This window comes from Astatotilapia calliptera, unplaced genomic scaffold (assembly GCF_900246225.1).
Source record: "Astatotilapia calliptera unplaced genomic scaffold, fAstCal1.2 U_scaffold_3, whole genome shotgun sequence".
Taxonomy (NCBI): Eukaryota; Metazoa; Chordata; class Actinopteri; order Cichliformes; family Cichlidae; genus Astatotilapia; species Astatotilapia calliptera.
Genome location: NW_020535767.1, coordinates 1,004,727 through 1,010,726, shown reverse-complemented (window position 1 = coordinate 1,010,726; position 6,000 = coordinate 1,004,727).

Sequence of the window (6,000 nt, the reverse complement as noted above, 5' to 3'; positions counted from 1 at the left end):
TTGGAAAGCTTCCCCACATTTTTTGAGCAAACAGTGAACCCGATACTATTACTGCACTCTGACTATTTACAGTAAGTCAGTAAACTATTTTTACTATGGATGCAGAGAGCCATAACGAGTGCAGGGTAAGATTTTCATTTTTTTGGCCTTTACCCGATACCCCACCTTGGGTGGTCATAGAGAGTGGTGGGGTTGAGAATAGTTCCCTCCCTGCTCTTCTTTTTCGTCCTCTAATCCATGAACCAAGGTCAATAATTTTATAGTTTCGAACTGCGTTAAAATCTTTAGTCAGAACAAAAAAGGTTGTGCTCTACCAGACACTTCGATCCATACTCCAATATATTGTAATCATGCATTTCCACCCTCATGTTTAGACGCCTCTTTTGAGGTCTGGACACAGAAAGGTATTATTACTCTCAAAGATTTATATATTGACAGGCAGTTTGCATCATTTACTCAGTTGCAGAACAAGTTCTCTCTCCCCGCATCACATTTCTTTCATTATTTACAGATAAGAAACTGTGTTCGTCAGAGTATCCTAAATTTTCCATCTCTTCCGGAAGAGGGGTCAATTTTTACACTCCTTCTGAGTTCCCCGGATTCTAAAGAGTTGGTTTCTGGTTTTGTGAAAGCTTTTTCTGAGTATTTACATTTTGAATCTGACTTTTTGAAGATGGCATGGGAGGAGGAGCTTGGTTTGCAAATACAGGGCTCTAGACTAACTTTTTGCCATGGGCGTACCGGCAAAAAGTTAGGCGCACACAAATTTTATAATAATTTATATAATATAATGTGTTTTTCTGGATACACTGTGCGTTTTCAGCATTCAAAGATTGATGACACGTGTCAGAGCACTGGCTATGAATTTCAGAAGTATCAGGCCTTAACTTAACAGAAAAGTTAGCAATAGTTCTTTTCCTATTACAGCTACATCCACTTCTGTCGTGCCTAGGCTGCTCACTAGGGCTGGGTATCATCACTGATTTCTATAATCCATTCGACTCCGGTTTTCAAAGTCCCGATTCGAATCAACTTAGCCTCAGACAGTCAGAAATATTATAATTCTGATCATTTATCAGTACTGACTTCATCAGAATTGTGAACATCACAGCAGATGCCTTTGTGTGAAAGTAACTGAGAATAAAACACAGAAAAACATGAAGGAGATTTTCCTGGTCTGGCTTTTTATAGCAGAAAACCTTAAAAATATTCTACAATGTTCTGCATATAAAGTTTAAATTTCTTCAGTATTGAACAACAGAAAAAACAGGCTTTCTTGTCCGAGGTCATTTAAGTGAAAAAAAGAAAAGAAAAAGAAAAGAAAAAGACAGCAGCCACAGCGCTGTAAACAACGGTAGACTGGTGGGTAATAAGCGAATGAATAATACAGAAAACAGAGATTGGAGACGGGAAACTGTTCTTGGAGTACAGAGAGAGAGAGAGAGAGAGAGAGCTAGCTGTGCATGAAGTGTGATTTTAATAGTCGTGGAAGCAAAACAGCAAAATTCAGCTCGGTGAATTTTGGCTGGAGAGACAAAACCTGCAGCTCAGAATCAGCGCAAAAAGACGTAAACACAGCGGACCGGACGCATCGGATTTGCTAAGCTCCGACAGCGTGTCCGTCTGCAGGCCGTCGGGTGAGAAAGCCGAGAAAGAAAAAGCTGATTCTGATGCGTCGGGTCTGTGTTTACGTCTTTGTGTAGAATCCGTGTACCTGCTCTCATCTGCTGTTTGGTTGTTGTTGAAATGGTTTTGTGAGCTTTAATCTGAGAATCTGGCGTTTCTGGCAAAACACAGTTATGTTTAAAAGTCGATTCAGGATTTAATGAATTGATATGGCTTTATTCAAGCTACTCACCTCCCACTTCCACCTGCACTTTCAACTGGACCACGGCCAATCAGAGAGGTCCCGCCCCTTACTATCTCTGATTGGTTTAGTCCACGATAGGGGCAAAATGTGTGTCTGCAGGGAAGGTTGCAGACCAAATTGGTCGCACTGTAGAGCCCTGAAATAGGAGATGAGGTGTGGGAGAGGAGTCTGTATAGGATCCATTCTTGGTCTTTAAATGCAAGGCATCAGTTACTTCAATTCAAAGTGCTTCACAGACTTCATTATTCAAAAACTAAACTGCACAGGATTTTTCCTTCTATTAGTCCGATATGTGATTGTTGTAAACTTGGAGAAGGCTGTCTCACTCATTTATTTTGGACTTGTCCCAAATTGCATAACTATTACTTGGACATTTTTAAATGTTTTTCTGGTATCTATAATTGCACATTAGAGCCGGACCCAATAACTGCATTGTTTGGATCTTCCTCTTCCCTTTTACTCCTCAGCCCTGCTGCACAAACTACAGTTTTGTTCGGAATGGTAATTGCTAACAAAATTATCTTGACTCTCTGGAAGTCGGATATTGTACCTCAATTCAAAATGTGGCTAACAGAACTGACTGCTCTACTGCATATGGAGAGAATTAGGTACACATTAGCGGACAAACTTAGTAATTTCTTTGATGTGTGGCAGCCATTTTTAGACCATGTATTAAAACAAAGTCGTGTTTGATCGATCACCAATAACTCAGCCTACCACCTTAATAATAATGGATTGGATTTATATAGCGCTTTTCAAAGCACCCAAAGCGCTTTACAATACCACTATTCATTCACTCTCACATTCACACACTGGTGGAGGCAGCTACAGTTGTAGCCACAGCTGCCCTGGGGCAGACTGACAGAAGCGAGGCTGCCATATCGCGCCATCGGCCCCTCTGGCCAACACCAGTAGGCAAGTAGGGTAAAGTGTCTTGCCCAAGGACGTTTTATTTCTGTTTATTGCCAGTGTTGAAATAGTATTTTTGTCGTTGCAGTGTAATCTTTTGTGTTATTTGTGTGTTTTAGCCCTTGCTGTTGTGTTGTCTGTTTTCTTTTTTTTGTCTCTTTTTTTCCTTATATCAAAAAATCTCAATAAACATACTTAAAAAAAACAACAAAAAAACAAAAAAACCCCTGTTTTTTTAATATATTGCTGCATTTAACCCCCCAGATGGCCACAGGGGGCGACTCAGTGAGGGACGAGGGGGTCAGTGTTGACATTGTGGAGGACTATAAATACCTTGGAGTTCACATTGACAATAAACTGGACTGGGCTAAAAACACCACAGCACTTTACAGGAAGGGCCAGAGTCGTCTCTGTTTTTTGAGGCGACTGAGGTCCTTCAACATCTGCCAGAAAATGCTGAGGATTTTCTATGAGTCTGTTGTGGCCAGTGCGATCCTCTATGCTGTTGCATGCTGGGGGAGCCCAACTATCATGTTTTACAGTCCCGTGGTCTCAGCCTCAGATACTCAACTAATCAAAGTGATGTCATAAAAAAAATGAATGAACAAAAAGACATTTTTCTCCTTCATTTCTGTCAAACAAAGTTGTATGACATGTTTCTCACGGTTAGATCCATGGTTGCTAGGCAAACTGAGCAGTGCGACGAAGGCTAGACCGTCCCATTTCACAAGCCTCTCACTTCCGCACTTCTCGTACTTCCCAGTACGTGCCGTAGCTAGTATGTGGACTGCACGTACTCCGAAGCGTGCGGTTGCTGGATTGGGACAGAGACAATATGTACCATTGGCAGGAGGTGTTAGGGTTAGGGGAGGAGATTCCAGGAGACGGACAGTTACTCGAGGAGAGCTGGACAGGGCCTTAGAAGGCCTTTAACCCATCAGCAGCACTGGTGTCTGCTCCTTTGTGCAAGGAGGAACAGGATGAGCACTGCCAGACCACTATAAATATGACCTCCAGCAAGACACTGGTGTGAATATTGTTAACCAAACATGTCAGACCCATCACAGTGGAACTTGATTGGTGTTTGAATAAAATTGAATTCAGTTGAATTCAATTTTATTTATACAGTTCCAAATCACAACAACAGTCGTCTGAAGACATTTTATATTGTAAGGTAGACCCTACAATAATACATACAGAGAAAAACCTAAAGGGCGGGGCCATCTGCTGTGTATAGTTGGGGTGAGAGAAAGAAGACAGGATGAAGACATGCTGTGGAAGAGAGCCAGAGATTAATAACAGATATGATTCAATGCAGAGAGGTCTGTTAACACATAGTGAGTGAAGAAGAAACATCCAGTGCATCATGGGAATCCCCCGGCAGCCTACACTTATTGCAGCATAAGTAAGGGAGGATTCAGGGTCACCTGGTCCAGCCCTAACTATATGCTTTAGCAAAAAGGAAAGTTTGAAGCCTAATCTTAAAAGTAGAGATAGTGTCTGTCTCCTGAATCCAAACTGGAAGCTGGTTCCGCAGAAGAGGGGCCTGCACACTTTCGCCAACAATGACTGAGACTCAATCCTCTCTGAGATCCAAAGGAACATGGACTCATACCTCACCATACAATCACTGAAGTGGTGTAGGCGACAGAGGCACAGGAAACAGAAACAGGGCAAAGAGAGTTGGGCTGGGGACTAAACTAAGTGCTCTTTCTTACCAACTCACGGTCACTAAACAACAAGATGGATGGGCTACAACTGTGGATCACCTCACGCTGTTTGGATTACTGTGCAATGATCATAACAGAGACTTGGGTGGAGTCTTTTACCCCAGACACTGAAGTTGTGCTAGCAGGTCACGCTACATTCAGAGCGGAGGGACCGCAGAAGTCAATGATGAACATGAGGTCAGACAGATTGAAACAGCATCCAGGAAACCAGACAGACCAGAAACAACAATCAGACAAGAAGACATCTTTAAAACCTCACCTGGAAGAGATGAACCAATCAGATCCCTCCTGATTGTGTTGACATGGTGACAGAGGTCAGAGGGTTCACTGACCCACAGAAGGAGGAGTACTTCAGGAAGAGATTCAGAGATGAGGAGGAGGCCAGCAGGATCATCTCCCACATCAAGACATCAGACTGCTGCACATTAATCATGATGCTCTGTTTTTTAGTTGTCCATTAAAGTAGAAATAAGCAGTGACTATGCCACCAGTTTTGTCTTTGCAGCGTAGAGTGACATCACTTCCTGTCTTTTCAGGAAGTGTCAGGATGTCAGGATCCTTTCTTTATATAAAAATTAAAACAGCGTGCTGTTATTCTGATGATTAAATGAACGTGTCATGAGGGCCAGAACTGAGCAGAACCCTGGAGGAGAAGCAGGGTTTAACAACATTTATTGGTCTAGCACAGGTTAACACTTGGCAGTAGCAGAAAACAGCCACACAGAATGTAACAGTGACTTGGCGTGAGAAACCTGATAACCTGGTTGTGGACCAAAAGGGCAAATTGGGCTGGAAGGGTAACTGGAGCATGACAGCTTAGGTCTAGCTGTCAGGAGAACGGAGTTAGAAGAAGGGGAAACACTGGAGAGGGTAAGTTTAGCTGTATTTATAGCTCACTGGGAGTTGGAGTGAAAAACGCTTTGAGGAGGGCAGTGTGAGTCCAGGTGAGTTGGATGGTGTGAGCTGCTGATCTACGTTCCACAGGTTTGGATGGAGCGGGATGGCAGGTCCGGTGAGGCACGGAGAGATTTCCAGAGTGAAGGTAAGTTGTTCGAGGTCCAAGGGATGAGCTTAAGGTAGAGTAAGAACGTGGAAAACTAAGCACACGAGAACAGGGGACATAAAAGCCAGCTCCAACATGGAGTAGCTGACTAACTGGTGGAGAAGGAACGTCAGTGTGAGGCTTAAATATCTCCAGCCTGATTGCCAAAAATCAGCCTCCAGGTGAGGTGGGAGCAGATGAAGAGATTATGGGCCTGCTTGGGGCGGATATGAAAGAGGTTCAAGAACCTGGTGGAAATTTGCAGCCACTCACCTCGATTGTAACGGAATGACACACCAGTAAACTCCACTGATTTGTTGTTTGTTTGAGTTGATGCTCCCCACTCAGGCTCTCAGCAGCTTTGGGTAAGTGGACAGTAAAGGTACTGCAGGCAGGTCTTGCAAAATAAAAAAGCACATTCTTGAAGGTTAGATGTTTATTCCACCTCA